The sequence below is a fragment of the Lutra lutra genome, chromosome 4 (genome assembly GCF_902655055.1).
Source record: "Lutra lutra chromosome 4, mLutLut1.2, whole genome shotgun sequence".
NCBI lineage: Eukaryota > Metazoa > Chordata > Mammalia > Carnivora > Mustelidae > Lutra > Lutra lutra.
This window is the reverse complement of record NC_062281.1, coordinates 65,976,310-65,995,800: the sequence shown is the minus strand read 5'-3', so window position 1 is coordinate 65,995,800 and position 19,491 is coordinate 65,976,310. Positions and strand designations below refer to the sequence as shown.

Sequence of the window (19,491 nt, the reverse complement as noted above, 5' to 3'; positions counted from 1 at the left end):
CTCATATCTTACTGCTCTCCCTTCTATTTACTCTATAATCTAGCCATACTAACTTTATTCCTGTCCAAACAACTAAGCACAGCTAGGTAAATCTGTCTTTGTCCTTACGATAATCATTGCCTCTAACATTTTCTTGAGACCTTTGCATGACAGGGTATAGTCTTATTGTCTTTTTGAGGTGACCTTTCCTGAACTTTCAAAGAATCCCATTCTATTTAATCATATTTATTTCTTTCACAGCATTTATTACAATCTATAACTTTTTTACTTCTTCATTTGCCTATTTTCTTCTCCACAACTGGAATGCTGAATACCCTACCTCTTTAACTATCTACTAAATAAAAAATAAATTAAGCTTTTGGTACTAAAATATGTAAATCAATGCAAATTGATTACTTTTATCCTTCAGAGGAACACAGAAACTCAAAATACCTAAATACAAAATGTTTATTCTTCTATGCCTACTCAGAGTAAATGGTCAACTATCTTCATAGGATTGACCATTCATGTGCTAAGTCATGACAGTAAGTCATCTTGGAAAAAGATCAGCAGCAAGGAGGTTAAGCATAGTTTTGAAGCAAGACTCTGTCAGACTGAAGAGGAGCTATTGCAAATTGTTCTACCAGTGTGTTTGATCCTAGCAATACATATCGCAAGTCTTGAACACTTATGGCTGTTCATCCCGAAGGTCACACTTCATCATGACCCTAAAGGTGTTGGTAAACATGCCCTGCTCACTGGCTCAAAAGGAAAAAGGTACAATATTGTCAAGCAAGCAAAACTTTAAGGCAAAGTGTAAGCTAGGGAAATTGATGAAAATTTCTTTCAAATTATAGTAGCCTAAGAAGTTTTACCATATTGCCTAACATTGACACACCTTTTCTAAATGTATGTGAGGTCCCCTTGCCTCAGAGGCTTGACTACTATAGTGTCATAAAATCAATATTCAGACCTGATTAAACACGTTACACTTTTGGAGAATTGTATCCCATTAAAGGTCAGCTGAAATTTCTTTTTGCCCCCATGTTGGTATGGTCTTCTTGCACCACAGCTCTACTATCAATGATACCTGTTTCTAAACCATTTAATGTTTACATACACATGACCTAAGATCAATAAGAAATTTTATCTAATTATCCGGGCAGTGATTTCCCAACTGATAGATTATCCAAGTTTTATACTTCTCCTGCTGAAAGCATTTATTTCCTCTCCCCTCAAGCACACATAGGTAACTGAGTAGAAGAAATGAACTAGACAAGGCTCATCTGTAAATTCAGTCTCAGGATGATGATACCAGCCTACCCACAAATCCCCACAGCTTCATGACCATAATATCCTACAATCATGCCCTCCTAAGGCAGAGGATTTAGATTTATAAATATGCAGTCTTAAGATTTCTGGTCATGTTTCGTCATTATCATTTTATAGGATCAGTAGAACGGACTTTCTCCACTGTCAGTATCCCAAGTCATTCAAATTTTCCAAGTGTGGAGATACAAGCAAGCTTGTGTATTCTGCTCTGTTTATATTTCTAAGGCCTAGATAAATCTTAGTATAAATCCTGCACAACCACAGACATCATGCTCTGAGTCATTTAAAGGTAGTGACAAAATGGAATATTTGTAGTCTCATAAACACAGGTTTCTACACTAAGGCTTTCTATTGCTGATGATTTGGACCAAAAATATATCCTGGTTCCCAGATGTACTTTTGGCAAGGCTCTGGTTCTAAACCATTACACAGTGAAATGGAGAGAACACTATAATTATGAAAGAAATGATGCTTGTTTGACAGTGCTTGCTAGACTCCATAATTTATGACATTTGGTATCATTAACCTGATTTATAGTGTCCCCCAGAGGGACAAAGCTACATGTTCTCAAACTTGAATTTCTCAGACTTCCTAACCTCTAGTGCAGTATGTGCTAGGAAGCAATACAAAGCTTTCACAAGCTGTAGATGAATTAACGGTACTCTGCAAGGCCTCTGATCTCTCAAGGGATACAGAGGAACAGAGGAACGGCCCCTGGAGACAGGGACAGTCTTTGTATAATGCAATAAACTAAATTAGTAATCGGTGGAGAGAAGAGGCTCAAGGGCCAGGGGCCTTAAGAGTCACGGCTCATTCATTCTCATTCTCTCTCCTTTCTTCTATAAGAAGAAGCTCATACAGGGGAAAAAGGGTTGAACTGGAGGAAGGAGAGTTTTGCTAGCTTTTCAGCTGTTTTCATTTTTCACTTGGGTATTGACATCCTAAGTGACCATCTCACACCAGGTCCTTAGACCAAATGGAAATGGATTGCTAGGACACCTCTTATTTTCCTGCTAGATCCCCTTGTCCACCTGTTTTGTGACTCAGTGATTTTATGCTACTCTCTGCTCAGTACCAGTCCCCATGCCCCTGTTCACCCAGACATTACAAACAAAAACATTTCTCCACCCATGTTTAAAACAAATAGTACCACATTATAAACATGCAAATGTGAAAAAAGAAATTCTGTGCTCGCTTTGGCAGCATATATAACAAACATGCAAAAGTGGAAGATTCTATATAGTTGATCAAATAAACAATTTCTAAATCTCCACTTTCAATTCCATTCTAATTCATCTTATATGGAACTATCCAATTAATTTTTTAACAACACTTTTGATGTCTCTCCCATGCCCTCAAATGTATAATTACCGCAAATTGCCTAGAGAACAAGACTCCCAAATTTTAATCTTGGTGATTTAAAGCTCTCTGTTAATTTAGTGAAAAAATACATGCCAAGAAATCCACCAGGCATTGCTGAAGATACAAAATGAGAATAAGATTCCTGCTTTCAAAAAATACAACCAAATTGAGAAAATATATGTACAAAAATAACTACAAGGCAGAAATATTATGCGTATCTCCTTTGTGGCACATAACAGCAATTATACTAAGCATTTATTGCATGCCAGGTACTTTACCTCTCTTATCATGAATCCTCACAACAACCCTGTAATAGACACCTTGGTATCTCCATTACAGATAACAATAGTAAGAGCCAACTTCCTACCAGTGACAGATGCTTTGTATACATGATCACACTTCACCCCCCACAACAACTTTTATCTTATAAATGAGTGTCAGTGATTTGCCAGAGGTCACAGAATTAGTTAGCAGCAGCTATTGTCTGAATGTTTGTGTCCCTGTCCCAAATATACATGTTGGAATCCCAACACCCATGTGATGGTATTTGGCCTGTGGGAAATGATAAGACCTAGGGAGAGTAGCTCTCACTAATGGGATTAGTACCTTTATAAAAGAGGGCTGAGAAAGCTCTTTAGATCCTTCCCACCACATGAGGATAAGTAAGAGGTGGGCAGTCTGCAACTTGGAAGTGGCCCTTAATGAGAATGTGACCATGATCCTGGACTCTAAGTCTCCAGAATGGTGAGATAACAAATTTCTTCTATTTACAAGGTGCCCAGTCTGTGGTATTTTGGGATAGCAGCCTAAATAGCCTGAAAGAGTGGCAGAACCAAGATTCAAACCCAGGTCTCACTAATCCCAAAGTCCTCTTTTTTTTTTTTTTGGATTATGCCATGGTGTCTTCTTAGGAAAAAGAGCTCAGAGAAAGTATCTTGTCAGAGTTCATGAAGCTCTTAAGCAGCATTAAGGAATGACAGATTTATTTTGCTTCAAAGTATATACCTGCTTCCTTTTCCTCTTTCTCTTCTTCCTTTCCCTTCCTGAACTATTCAGCCCTAAAGTAAAGAAGTTGGGTAGAGTGAGGTAGGAGTCTTTATTTGGGCATGGGGTTTGGAAATCCAGAACAAAGACAGGGCCTTTGAGGGTGTCCACAAGGAGGGCTTGGCCAGGTGATTGGTATTAGAACCCATGTGCAGTGAGAAGAGTACCAAGTGGATGGGTACTCAGAGCTTGTCTTAGGTGTTAGAGCTTGAGCATATTAAGAAGTGTTTCAACATGGGGTCAGAGTGGCTTGACACAGGGTTTTAGAACCTACACAGGGTGAGGAGGTCCTTTGATGTGTGTGTGTGTGTGTGTGTGTGTAAAAGCAGGATTTTATGGGAATGAGTTCCATACTAGAGATTAGTCAAGCAAGAAAATGTATTTCGAATAATGGGAGGCTGGTTTCTCAGTGCCAAAGAAGGGACTTATAAACAAGGAAAAGGACAAAAATAAAACCAAATTAAAATAGGCATTAATAGGAGAGGAGTCAAGATGGTGGAGAAGTAGCAGGCTGAGACTACTTCGGGTAGCGGGAGATCAGCTAAATAGCTTATCTAAAGATTGCAAACACCTACAAATCCAACGGGAGATTGAAGAGAAGAAGAACAGCAATTCTAGAAACAGAAAATCAACAACTATCTGAAAGGTAGCACTGGCAGAAAAGTGAATCCAAAGCGACGGGAAGATAGACGGCGGGGGGAGGGGCCGGCGAGCGGCGGAGCAACGGAGCACAAAATCAGGACTTTTAAAAGTCTGTTCTGCTGGGGGACATCGCTCCAGAGGCTTAACTGGGGTGAAGCCCAGGCGGGGTCAGCGCGGCCTCAGGTCCCGCAGGGTCGCAGAAGGATCGGGGGTGTCTGCGTGTCGCAGAGCTTACAGGTATTAGAACGGGGAAGCCGGCTGCAGAGACAGAGCCGAGGAGTGACTCTCAGCTCGGGGTTGCCTTGAACCGGTCGCAGGCTCGGTCAGCTCGGAGCGCAGCCGGAGACCAGGGTGACGGGAGTCATTGGGCGCTGTTCTCTGAGGGCGCACTGAGGAGTGGGGCCCCGGGCTCTCGGCTCCTCCGGGCCGGAGACCAGGAGGCCGCCATCTTCATTCCCGTCCTCCAGAACTCTACTGGAAAGCGCTCAGGGAACAAAAGCTCCCAAAAGCAAACCCAGTGGATAACTCAGCGCGGCCCCAGGTAAGGGCGGTGCAACTCCGCCTGGGGCAAAGACGCTTGAGAATCACTACAACAGGCCCCTCCCCCAGAAGATCTACGGGAAACCCAGCCAGGACCAAGTTCACCTGCCAAGGAGTACAGTTTCAATACCAAGGAGAGCGGCGGAATTCCAGAGGAGGAGAAGAAAGCAAAGCACGGAACTCATGGCTTTCTCCCCATGATTTTTTAGCCTTGCAGTTAATTTAATTTTTTTTCTTTTTCAATTTTTTTTTCTTTTTCTCTTCTTCTACTAATTTTTTTTAACTTTTACCGTTTTCTTTTTTAACGTTTTTTAAATAGTTTATCTAATAATATATATTTTTTTCCTCTTTTTATATTTTTTTCTTTATCGGCTTTCTTTTTTTAAATAGTTTTTTTTTCTTTTTGAACCCCTTTTTATCCCCTTTCTCCCCCCTCACAATTTGGGATCTCTTCTGATTTGGCTAAAGCATATTTTCCTGGGGTTGTTGCCACCCTTTTAGTATTTTACTTGCTCCTTCATAAACTCTTATCTGGAAAAAATGACAAGGCGGAAAAATTCACAACAAAAAAAAGAACAAGAGGCAGTACCAAAGGCTAGGGACCTAATCAATACAGACATTGGTAATATGTCAGATATAGAGTTCGGAATGACGATTCTCAAGGTTCTAACCGGGCTTGAAAAAGGCATGGAAGATATTAAAGCAACCCTCTCGGGAGATATAAAAGCCCTTTCTGGAGAAATAAAAGAACTAAAATCTAACCAAGTTGAAATTAAAAAAGCTATTAATGAGGTACAATCAAAAATGGAGGCTCTCACTGCTAGGATAAATGAGGCTGAAGAAAGAATTAGCGATATAGAAGACTAAATGACAGAGAATAAAGAAGCTGAGCAAAAGAGGGACGAACAGCTACTGGACCAGGAGGGGAGAATTCGAGAGATAAGTGACACCATAAGACGAAACAACATTAGAATAATTGGGATTCCAGAAGAAGAGGAAACAGAGAGGGGAGCAAAGGTATGTTGGAGAGAATTATTGGAGAGAATTTCCCCAATATGGCAATGGGAACAAGCATCAAAATCCAGGAGGTTCAGAGAACCCCCCTCAAAATCAATAAGAATAGGTCCACACCCCGTCACCTAATAGTAAAATTTACTAGTCTTAGTGACAAAGAAAAGATCCTGAAAGCAGCCGGGAAAAGAAGTCTGTAACGTACAATGGTAAAAATATTAGATTGGCAGCAGACTTATCCACAGAGACCTGGCAGGCCAGAAAGAGCTGGCATGATATATTCAGAGTACTAAATGAGAAAAACATGCAGCCAAGAATACTATATCCAGCTAGGCTATCATTGAAAATAGAAGGAGAGATTAAAAGCTTCCAGGACAAACAAAAACTGAAAGAATTTGCAAATACCAAACCAGCTCTACAGGAAATATTGAAAGGGGTCCTCTAAGCAAAGAGAGACCCTAAAAGTAGTAGATCAGAAAGAAACAGAGACAATATACAATAACAGTCACCTTACAGGCAATACAATGGCACTAAATTCATATCTCTCAATACTTACCCTGAATGTTAATGGGCTAAATGCCCCAATCAAAAGACACAGGGTATCAGAATGGATAAAAAAACAAAACCCATCTATATGTTGCCTACAAGAAACTCATCTTAAACCCGAAGACACCTCCAGGTTTAAAGTGAGGGGGTGGAAAAGAATTTACCATGCTAATGGACATCAGAAGAAAGCAGGAGTGGCAATCCTTATATCAGATCAATTAGATTTTAAGCCAAAGACTATAATAAGAGATGAGGAAGGACACTATATCATACTCAAAGGAACTGTCCAACAAGAAGATCTAACAATTTTAAATATCTATGCCCCTAACGTGGGAGCAGCCAACTATATAAACCAATTAATAACAAAATCAAAGAAACACATCGACAAGAATACAATAATAGTAGGGGATTTTAACACTCCCCTCACTGAAATGGACAGATCATCCAAGCAAAAGATCAACAAGGAAATCAATGCCTTATGACACACTGGACCAGATGGACATCACAGATCTATTCAGAACATTTCATCCCAAAGCAACAGAATACACATTCTTCTCTAGTGCACATGGAACATTCTCCAGAATAGATCACATTCTTAGTCCTAAATCAAGTCTCAACCGGTATCAAAAGATTGGGATCATTCCCTGCATATTTTCAGACCACAATGCTCTAAAGCTAGAACTCAATAACAAGAGGAAATTTGGAAAGAACCCAAATACATGGAGACTAAACAGCATCCTTCTAAAGAATGAATGGGTCAACTAGGAAATTAAAGAAGAATTGAAAAAATTTATGGAAACAAATGATAATGAAAACACAACGGTTCAGAATCTGTGGGACACAACAAAGGCAGTCCTGAGAGGAAAATATATAGCGGTACAAGCCTTTCTCAAGAAACAAGAAAGGTCTCAGGTACACAACCTAACCCTACACCTAAAGGAGCTGGAGAAAGAACAAGAAAGAAACCCTAAACCCAGCAGGAGAAGAGAAATCATAAAGATTAGAGCAGAAATCAATGAAATAGAAACCAAAAAAACAATAGAACAAATCAACGAAACTAGGAGCTGGTTCTTTGAAAGAATTAATAAGATCGATAAACCCCTGGCCAGACTTATCAAAAAGAAAAGAGAAAAGACCCAAATAAATAAAATCATGAATGAAAGAGGAGAGATCACAACGAACACCAAAGAAATACAGACAATTATAAGAACATACTATGAGCAACTCTACGCCAACAAATTTGACAATCTGGAAGAAATGGATGCATTCCTAGAGACATATAAACTACCACAACTGAACCAGGAAGAAATAGAAAGCCTGAACAGACCCATAACCAGTAAGGAGATTGAAACAGTCATCAAAAATCTCCAAACAAACAAAAGCCCAGGGCCAGACGGCTTCCCGGGGGAATTCTACCAAACATTTAAAGAAGAACTAATTTCTATTCTCCTGAAACTGTTCCAAAATAGAAATGGAAGGAAAACTTCCAAACTGATTTTATGAGGCCAGCATCACCTTGATCCCAAAACCAGACAAGGATCTCAACAAAAAAGAGAACTACAGACCAATATCCTTGATGAACACAGATGCAAAAATTCTCGCCAAAATACTAGCCAATAGGATTCAACAGTACATTAAAAGGATTATTCACCACGACCAAGTGGGATTTATTCCAGGGCTGAAATGTTGGTTCAACATCCGCAAATCAATCAATGTGATACAACACATTAATAAAAGAAAGAACAAGAATCATATGATACTCTCCATAGATGCTGAAAAAGCATTTGACAAAGTACAGCATCCCTTCCTGATCAAAACTCTTCAAAGTGTAGGGATAGACGGCACATACCTCAATATTATCAAAGCCATCTATGAAAAACCCACTGCAAATATCATTCTCAATGGAGAAAAACTGAAAGCTTTTCCGCTAAGGTCAGGAACACGGCAGGGATGTCCGTTATCACCACTGCTATTCAACATAGTACTAGAAGTTCTAGCCTCAGCAATCAGACAACAAAAGGAAATTAAAGGCATCCAAATCGGCAAAGAAGAAGTCAAACTATCACTCTTTGCAGATGATATGATACTATATGTGGAAAACCCAAAAGACTCCACTCCAAAACTGCTAGAACTTGTACAGGAATTCAGTAAAGTGTCAGGATATAAAATAAATGCACAGAAATCAGTTGCATTTCTCTACACCAACAACAAGACAGAAGAAAGAGAAATTAAGGAGTCCATCCCATTTACAATTGCACCCAAAACTATAAGATACCTAGGAATAAACCTAACCAAAGATGCTAAGAATCTATACTCAGAAAACTATAAAGTACTCATGAAAGAAATTGAGGAAGACACAAAGAAATGGAAAAATGTTCCATGCTCCTGGATTGGAAGAACAAATATTGTGAAAATGTCTATGCTACCTAAAGCAATCTACACATTTAATGCAATTCCTATCAAAGTACCATCCATTTTTTTCAAAGAAATGGAACAAATAATCCTAAAATTTATATGGAACCAGAAAAGACCTCGAATAGCCAAAGGAATATTGAAAACGAAAGCCAAAGTTGGTGGCATCACAATTCCGGACTTCAAGCTCTATTACAAAGCTGTCATCATCAAGACAGCATGGTACTGGCACAAAAACAGACACATAGATCAATGGAACAGAATAGAGAGCCCAGAAATGGACCCTCAACTCTATGGTCAACTCATCTTCGACAAAGCAGGAAAGAATGTCCAATGGAAAAAAGACAGCCTCTTCAATAAATGGTGTTGGGAAAATTGGACAGCCACATGCAGAAAAATGAAATTGGATCATTTCCTTACACCACACACGAAAATAGACTCAAAATGGATGAAGGATCTCAATGTGAGAAAGGAATCCATCAAAATCCTTGAGGAGAACACAGGCAGCAACCTCTTCGACCTCAGCCGCAGCAACATCTTCCTAGGAACATCACCAAAGGCAAGGGAAGCAAGGGCAAAAATGAACTTTTGGGATTTTATCAAGATCAAAAGCTTTTGCACAGCAAAGGAAACAGTTAACAAAACCAAAAGACAACTGACAGAATGGGAGAAGATATTTGCAAACGACATATCAGATAAAGGGCTAGTGTCCAAAATCTATAAAGAACTTAGCAAACTCAACACCCAAAGAACAAATAATCCAATCAAGAAATGGGCAGAGGACATGAACAGACATTTCTGCAAAGAAGACATCCAGATGGCCAACAGACACATGAAAAAGTGCTCCATATCACTCGGCATCAGGGAAATACAAATCAAAACCACAATGAGATATCACCTCACACCAATCAGAATGGCTAAAATGAACAAGTCAGGAAATGACAGATGCTGGCGAGGATGCGGAGAAGGGGGAACCCTCCTACACTGTTGGTGGGAATGCAAGCTGGTGCAACCACTCTGGAAAACAGCATGGAGGTTCCTCAAAATGTTGAAAATAGAACTACCCTATGACCCTGAAATTGCACTGCTGGGTATTTACCCTAAAGATACAAACGTAGTGATCCAAAGGGGCACGTGCACCCGAATGTTTATAACAGCAATGTCTACAATAGCCAAACTATGGAAAGAACCTAGATGCCCATCTACAGACGAATGGATAAAGAAGATGTGGTATATATACACAATGGAATACTATGCAGCCATCAAAAGAAATGAAATCTTGCCATTTGCGACGACGTGGATGGAACTAGAGGGTATCATGCTTAGCGAAATAAGTCAATCGGAGAAAGACAACTATCATATGATCTCCCTGATATGAGGGAGAAGAGATGCAACATGGGGGGTTGAGGGGGTAGGAGAAGAGTAAATGAAACAAGATGGGATTGGGAGGGAGACAAACCATAAGTGACTCTTAATCCCACAAAACAAACTGAGGGTTGATGGGGGGAGGGGGTTGGGAGAGGGGGGTGGGGTGATGGATATTGGGGAGGGTATGTGCTATGGTGAGTGCTGTGAAGTGTGTAAACCTGGCGATTCGCAGACCTGTACCCCTGGGGATAAAAATATATGTTTATAAAGCTGTAAAAGAAAAAAAAAAAAAGAAAAAAGAAAGTATGAATACCCAAGTTTTGTAGCAACATGGACGGGACTGGAAGAGATTATGCTGAGTGAAATAAGTCAAGCAGAGAGAGTCAATTATCATATGGTTTCACTTATTTGTGGAGCATAACAAATAGCATGGAGGACAAGGGGAGATGGAGAGGAGAAGGGATTTGAGGGAAATTGGAAGGGTAGGTGAACCATGAGAGACTATGGACTCTGAAAAACGATCTGAGAATTTTGAAGGGGTGGGGGGTGGGAATTTGGGGGCACCAGGTGGTGGGTATTGTAGAGGGCACGGATTGCATGGAGCACTGGGTGTGGTGCAAAAATAATGAATACTGTTATGCTGAAAAAATAAAAAAAAATAAAAAAATAGGCATTAATATAAAACTGTGGTTTTCAATGTAAAAGTAGATACAAAAATATTCATCTAAATATCAGAATGTATACATATATGTATATGCATGCATATATTTCCTAGCTCTGGTATTAGCAAGCTCACCTAATGCCTACACCTTGGCTTCTAAATGCCATTTTCCACTAAGAAGAACCAGGACTTTTTGGAAAAATAGCTAATTCCAGGGCTGGGAAAAGGGAGATACAAGAAGAGTTGGTAAATTCCTCTTCTGACAGAAAGTAGTTCAAAAAAATGAATGGGAGTACCTGGGTGGCTCAGTCGGTTAAGCGTGTCTTCAGCTCAGTTCATGATCCCAGGGTCCTGAGATCGTGTCTCACATCAGGCTCCTTGCTCCTGGGGACTCCTGCCTCTCCCTCTGCTTCTGCCTCTCTCTCTCTCTCTGTCTCTAATGAATGAATAAATAAATAAATAAATATATATATATATATATATTTTTTTTTAAATGAATGGAACATGTCAAAAAGCACAGAAGTCAACTTAAAGGGGCCTCCATTGGCCGAATATAGGATACAGTTAGCATTGACATAAACATGTAATAATAGTCAATCTATTGAATAAAAATGGGAACCCATGAATCTATATTAATATAAATAAGTAGCTATACAAATAAAAGTTTTTTGAGGAATGGGATATAATCAAGTTTCAAAGTGCCTCCCTACAAAGCGCTTGAAGAGAAAACATTGAAGATGCCTGGCAGACACCTTCTCAATCAGGTAATCGTAGTGAACATCATCAGCCACAGGACACACTGAAAATTGTGCCCCTTGTGAGAGGAAACATTTAGAACGCAGTAGCCTTCTCTGATGCTCCTTGCCCAAGCAGCACACCCAGATTCTAATCATGAGGAAATATCAGAAAAACCCAAACTGAGAACATTTCTACATAATAATGGGCGTAAAATCTTCAGAAGTATCAGATCATGGAAGTCAAGGAAAGGCTTATTTCAAACTGAGAAAACTAAAGAGAAATGACAACTTAATCCAGTCGTGTGATTCTGTCCCAGATGCTTTTACTATGCCCAGTGTTATTGAGGGAAAGCAAGTTAAATGGGGTCTGAAGATTCAATGGTGGTATCAACATTAATTTCTGACCAGGAGGGTCCTATTGTGGTTTTTAGGGCAATGCCCCTGGTTTAGAGGAAGTATACTGTAAAGCTCAGCATAATGGACTTACTTTCAAATGGTTCAGGGAAAAAACCCTTTGTGCTATACTTCCAAGTTTTCTGCAAATTGAAGGTTGTTTCAAAATTTAAAAAGCAATTAGAAAAATATACTCTCCCTTGTACTATTCTGTTTCTCTTCTTGGAGCAGATGTTGCCACCATCTGGTTGGGCACAGAGGTATTAAGCATATTTCATGCTTAGAAAAGTCTTCATAGAAGAGATGGAATTTGGGGAGAATTTAGATAGGTAAAGAGGTCTAAAAGGAAAGCTTTTCATGTAAAAAGGAGCACTGAGTGGTCTCCCTATTGTCTTACAAACTAAGTTTTTGAACAGGGAAGGAGGAAGTAGAAAACTGGCTAAGGTGGGCACTGGAGTTAAACCAGGATTCAAATGCTGGTTTTGTCTTTAACAAGCTTTGTGACTTTTTTTTTAAGATTTTATTTTATTTATTTGAAGATAGAGATCACAAGTCGGCAAGAGAGGCAGGCAGAGAGAGAGAGAGGAGGAAGCAGGCTCCCCGCCCAGCAGAGAGCCTGATGCGGGGCTCTTCCCAGGAAGCTGGGATCATGACCAGAGCTGAAGGCAGAGACTTTAACCCACTGAGCCACCCAGGCAGCCCAAGCTATGTGACTTTTGACTATGTGAGTCTCAGTTTCATCATCTATAAAATAAGAATAAAGCTGATGTATATGAATTTGAAAATTAATGAAATGATGCACGTAAAGGACTTAGCATAGTGCAAACACACAGTAGTGCTTGCAAGGATGATGTTGGAGGTGTCCTAACAGTGATGATGGGATCTATGTGTTAGATAAGGTGGTCTGTTTGTGTTGTGTAGAAGGAATTGGGATTGGTTCGGAGTGACCCTGAAAAGAGGTGGATCAGTAAGAAAGCTATTAACAATAGTCCAGATGAAAGTAAAGGGATGGAAGAGAAGGATGTGGGCAAATGAGAGTTTGTTAGGGTAAATTCTATAGGTTTAAAACAATAAATTAGATGCCAGAGTGATCCCTCAAAGTTTAAAGACTGCTCTGAGATAGATGCCTTATCTGACAGAGAGATGGGAACAGTGTCAGTAGATTAGGGAAACTGAAAGTCGCTATGGTTCCATGAAGGAGAGCTGTTAAGTTCCAGTTCTCTCCACCTTGGCCTTTCTAACCTTATCAATAGAAACAAGTAGATAGACTCTGGCTGTTTTTGCTTCTTAGGGCTTCTTTTCTCCTCTGCACCTCTATTCTTTCTTCTCTGTGTCTCTGTCCTTCCTCTTTGCACATTCTGCTCAAGCACTCAAAGCTCTTTACTTTGTTCAGGACTTGTTCAAGATTTGTGCCTTTTCCGGGCCTAAGAGAATGTCTCATCCAAGCACCATTCCAAGTGCCGATGGCTGAGAATAAAAAGACTTCTCAATAAGTTGTCCTTAGATCAACACTACTTTTCAATGCAGCTCCTTACTCTGTGTGTGTTCTTGAGTTCTACATGCAGCTGGTATTATGTCTTCTTGTATTTGCTGATGTAATATACTACAAGTGTTTAACTGTCTGTTTCCTCTCTATACATTGTGTTTCACCAACAGTGTTTTTGCCCATCTGGGGCAGATGCTGTGTTCTCAGAGCAATGATCACTGTGATGAACACAGAGTAGTTGCTCAATGAATGTTTATAGAACTGAACTGAGTCAAAAATTAAATGACAACAAACTAAAAACCCAGTGCTAAACAGGGTGTGAAATAATGCTTTCCTTAGTTTAAAACAGGAGCTGTAGAAATAGATGCTTTGGTGTTAGCTAAAGCACTAAGCAACTGTCTCCGTGGAAATTAACCCTGGTGTCTGAAAACATAGGCCTGGGCCCAGCTGCCTGGGTTGCATTTGGATCATTGTTCTGCTGGTTCCCAGCTTTGTAATCCTGGAATTATTAGTCGCATTTGACACCAAACATTTTTGCATTAAATGAGACCATATATGTAAAAAACAAAACAAAACAAAAAAAAAAAAAAAACCCACAAAAAACAGAGTGCCAAGCAAATAAGAACAGCTCAAGGGAGGTTGCTATTATGATTAATTTTTCCTAAAAATTTTGGATAGAAAATGGGAATGCATAGCTCTAAAATTCTTTCAGGGAGGTCATTCTTAGTCTTAAGATGCTTCAGCTGGGGAACTTACTGGACCAGCCCATTCAGGCTTCAGATAAGGAGAAGAAATCATTTTGTATCAGTTCCTTTTCCTGATTACCATTATACAAGGTAGGTTGTGGAGCTCAGAGTGAGTGAGTGGGTACGAAAAGATCTGAGACTCAGCCTTATAATTTCACTTCTGTCCGATAGGTGTAAAGCCACTTTTATCTATCTTCTGTTTCCATACCTTCTCTCTAAAGCTGCAATTCTGCATGTTTAACCCATGCCTTTCAGGACTATCTTTGGTGCTAATTTTAACTGATTTCCACCACATTCTCTGAGGCACAATTAGAATGATTTATCTACTTCCCCTTCCATGAATGAAGCAGTCAACATGGTGTGAAAAGCTATTCCATATTTTGGGGGCTTGGGACCTCAATGGTGAGCCACTCCAATACTCTCAGTATGGAAGTACATTTTATAGTGTTTTATTGGCTCAGATTACTTATGTTGAATGTAAGTTAGGAGGTCCCAGGGAAGGGGCATTGCATAAATTGTTCACAGCTGCAACTCCAATACTCAGAAGAGCACCTGCTACACCTTTTAGGTGCTTAATGTTGGAAAAATGACATGACTGCCCCGGAAGAGTTTATCTGGTTGACAAGACAAAATGTTCATGTAGAAAACAGGAAGAACCATGCAATTGGTCTCTGACTCAGGAGTAAAGCTTGTTGAAACCTATAGTGGTTAAAACCAGATTTCTCTATTTTTAGCCTATTAGTCTCCCATAACTCTCCCAAAGATTTTGTCGGGATGCAAGATGAATAGTGGCTATTAAAGCTATTTTTTTTTGATGCTTTAGAGATAAAGGACTGCATTTGAGGTATTAGTTTATTTTTTGAGGCTTCCTACTTGTGCCTCAAGAATATATCTTTTTACAAAACTGAATTCTTTTCTTACATGAGCGAGTTCTCAAGGTCAGAAGAAGAGCTCACAGAGCTGGATCAAATGCATAGAAAGTTCTTGTAGTCATCATACTAGTAAAATAATTATACCCATAATCCATTAGAAGAGATATGTCTGTTTCCAACCACTAGTCTTCCATTAAATGAATTTTCAAATTTAAGGCTTAATTCAGCTCATTTTACACATTAGGTATGATGCCAATGTATTTTAATTGGCAATTAAAATGGCCAATTCTGTTATTTAATGTAAAAAGATCCATAATGTGGCAATATGCCCATCCTAATTAAACAATGATCAAAACAATCACTGAAACAACAAGGTAATGCTGTCCTTTAAAAGAATTTCATAAGGATTATTTGACTCAATGTCAAAAAACATTTACTGAGAAATGACTTGAAAATCACACTGTGGTCTTCTAAACCATCTAGTATATAACAGTTGATCAGATCAGCCACACTATATGAATTAAAGCTAGAGATGGATATCTAAATCAGCATGACCCTAAAATATATTAAATATATTGGAGAATGGAGAGCAGGTGAAAGACGATTAGAAGATCTGGGACAACGCCCCCCCCCTTTTTTTAAGGATCTTGCTCTCTTAGGTATACCGTAAACTACTGCAAATTCCCACCTCTAAACCCAGATGTAGTGATCATGTGTAAACACTTCAAAAGGGGAAAGACTGGAAGAATAATGGGACACAGAAAAACAAAAATGATGAGGAATGTTCTCTCAGCATGTGATTAAAAAAAGCCCATACAGATCTGGTGGAGTGTGCTTATTTCTGAAAATGACACTCACTTTGAAGTCTGTCTTTTTAGTCAGACCTCTCTTAGGCTAAGGGCCTCCCTTACTGCTGACTTGATAGATCAAAGGAAGCACTTTGCACTGCATATGAGGGACGCGGCTAGGGTAACACACTAGAAACAGCAACAGAGCAACTAATGGGTAAGAAACCACAGTCCTATACAAAAATATGACTCTTTTTTGTTTTCAAAGGAGGAACTGCTTTGAAAAAGACATTTAGAGCTGCACATTCAATGGTGGTTACTTGCCAAATTGCTATCAGTGTTTTCCAATGGAAAATAGGAGGACCACATCATTCGTCAGTATTGATCAAACTACCTGGGAGTCTACTCTACAAATGTGGTTTGATTTCTAATGCAGGCTTGTCTCAGGCAACTGGACTCTCAGGGAAATATGTCTCTCAAATATCATCTTCATTTTTGCAGAGTTTTCAGAGAAAATCAACCTCCTCCTCTGCCACTTTGGAGAATGCCTTCTGCAAAAACTTGGATAACAAGGGTAACCATGACAAGTGAACCTTTCCTTTGTTGTTGCCAAGACAAAATTAAATTTTCAGATAGACTTTCACTCATGAATGGTTAAAATTGATTCATGATTTTCATTTCTTTGCCAATCACCCAAATGGATTTTGAAGAGCCTTCCAGGGCAAAAGCAAATTCTCACCTCTGGATTAATAGCTCACATCTCAAGGGAGAGAAGAACCAATCTACCACAGTTCTCCAGCTTGGCATTCTCCCTACTCCTCACTGTTGCTTCAATACTACTACTCTTTAGTTTTCCTGTGGAAATAGAGCATCTTTCTCCAAAGGTAAGGCTATTTGGATATATCACCATTTGCCCTGATTTACTGTGCCCTGTACTGAACTTGCAGTCACTTTCCCTCATGCGCTGAGATGGGACACCTCTTCTAGTCTGCACTCAACACCTCACCTGCAGGCAACACCCTGTCAATGTCCATGTCTGACCACAAAGCTTCTACCTTCTCAAATCTCATGATCCAAGTCTCCACTCATGGCAGACATCCACTTTAAGGATCACACCTTCTAACATCTCCAAAATCTTTTTTTTTTATTTTTTAATTCTTTTTTAAAGATTTTATTTATTTATTTCACAGAGATCACAAGTAGGCAGAGAGGCAGGCAGAGAGAGAAAGAGAAAGAGAGAGGAGGAAGAAGCAGGCTCCCTGCAGAGCAGCGAGCCTGATGTGGGGCTCCATCCCTGGACCCTGGGATCATGACCTGAGCTGAAGGCAGAGGCTTTAACCCACTGATCCACCCAGGCACCCCTAACATCTCCAAAATCTTAAATTTCAATATCTCACTCTTGCACCACAGATTCTTAGCCATACTTTCACCAGTGTGGTTGTTCGTATATATACTCATCTCACCATATAACTGCATGCTCTTGCACCCTCAACACCAAACCCTAGCCCTAAACCAATGCTTCAATTTACCTTCTTCATCCTTACACCTAGAGAGCCAGAGCTGCTGGAGAAATGCAGGGAATGGATAGATGGAGATCACTGCATGATCTCTAATCTCAGCAGGACACTTAACTGCTGTTTATCAAGCATCTTTCCTACTCATGTACTAGAGATATTAAGATATCAAAAAATGCTGGGGAGGCACAAGGTCATCCTATACATAAGAACTGTTTGAAATAGAAGAGTGGCCATTGCATAGATTACTCAGTAACCTATATGGTGGCCTGGCATGAAAAGGTAAGACCTCCTGCACTGGTAATCTGATACATGGGTGGCAATAATTTATCAGTTGGCATTTGAAAGAGACTGAAAGAGGAGCAGACATGTAGAGAGTAAGAATCATAGTAAGAGGAGAGTTTCTCTCCTCCCCACCTCTTTCTTCATAAATATGTATTATTATTATTTGGACAATAGGGTAGAGAGAGTGGATGAACAAGAGCAACTCCTGTTTCATACCGGGGATCAGGTGGGTGGGCCTGTCCAGGGCAGATCCAGATCCTACGGGACCTGAAACTCATACAATTTTGAGGTGTCCTTTTAAAAATATATAAAATTAACACAGACACAAAAGCAATTCAAATATACTTAAAAATTGCTGGTGCTTTGTCCTGAGCTACATAAGTGTGTAATCAGGTTACTCTTCTATAGCAGACATTGACTTATTGGTGAATACATAGAATTTTGTCACCGAAACATTGGTTTCTTCATGCTACTTAACTGAGTCTGTGGCAGTTTTGCAAACCATCTTGTCTGGGACCACCAGACTGATCAGGCCAAAAGGTACTAGGTACACACTAAGATATGATAGAATACCTTGGGATGAATAAAACACATGGCCTCTCACCCATATATGCTTGTAGAAGTGCTACCGGTCTATGTTTTGAAAAACAAACTCTAAAACATCGATGTTTTACTTCACATAATTTCCATTAATTATATATATAATATCTACTTGTATATGCTTCATGATGAAGCATATTCCTGACAGCAGCAAATGTCTGTTTCAACTACATGGTGATGAGAAACGAACTGTTTGCTTATAATTATACATATTTGATGATATGAAGAATATTCTATAGCATGGCTTCTGGTTTTATACGCTTCAAATCTTGTTCCTTTAACACTACTTCTGGTTTTGGGTTCCATAAGGGGAGTTTATATCATTTTACATTGCCCTTTCTGCAAAGTCATTGTGTTGGCAGAGTGGGTAGAAGAGCTTGTAGTCACATGAATGCAATCCCATGTAACTCAAACTAAATATATTCAAAATTTCACTTCCTTACAGTATTAGATTCCTCAAATATCTATGGCCTCTTCAAAGATGAGAGAAAATGAGTGCTACAGAGAAAGTCTAAGTGGAATGAGGCACACATCTCAAAAGATTATAGTCAAACATCTTACTTTTCTAATACAATAAGTATGTGAACATATGAAAAGTCCTATCTGGGTGAGAGGCCCTAAAGCTCAAGGCTTGAGTAGCATATAATCTGGAGGTTCCTAGTAGGGAGGATAGGCTACTCCCATATACTAAATGAAGAAAAGGCATCTTCCTTAGCCTCTTTGAAGACGACAGGATGTATGAGGTAATTGAGATCTGAAGAGTTATGATTAAAGTGTCTTTTGAGTCAGATGAAATACTAAAATTTTTTGGAGGGCAAAGGGTAAGCAAGAAATTAGTTGTAACCTGTTGCTAACTCTCTCAAGATAGTAACAACCTTATGTGAAACCAATCCCACTCAGATAATATGGATAAGGAGTACCTGGGTACCAGCATGACTCTGCATGTTTGCAGCCCAAGGGGCTGCATCCTCATCTTCAAACTCTGGCCACTAAGTCATCTCAAGCCTCCTGGGATTAAAAAAAATGTGTTGCAGCCATGAATTGTCCACCCAGTATATTAAATCACTGGAGATGATGTTGTTCTGCCGAGAACACGGGTGGCAAACTTTCTGTGTAAAGGACCAAAGAGTAAATCGTTGGTTTTGCGGGCTATATGGTGTCTGTTGCAACTAC

At 39.6% G+C, this 19,491-nt stretch overlaps 1 pseudogene; it reads right to left on the bottom strand.

The window, feature by feature from the left end:
• The window catches only part of LOC125097272 (carboxypeptidase A6-like), a 268,721-nt pseudogene that overhangs the window by 50,636 nt on the left and 198,594 nt on the right, over positions 1-19,491 (bottom strand).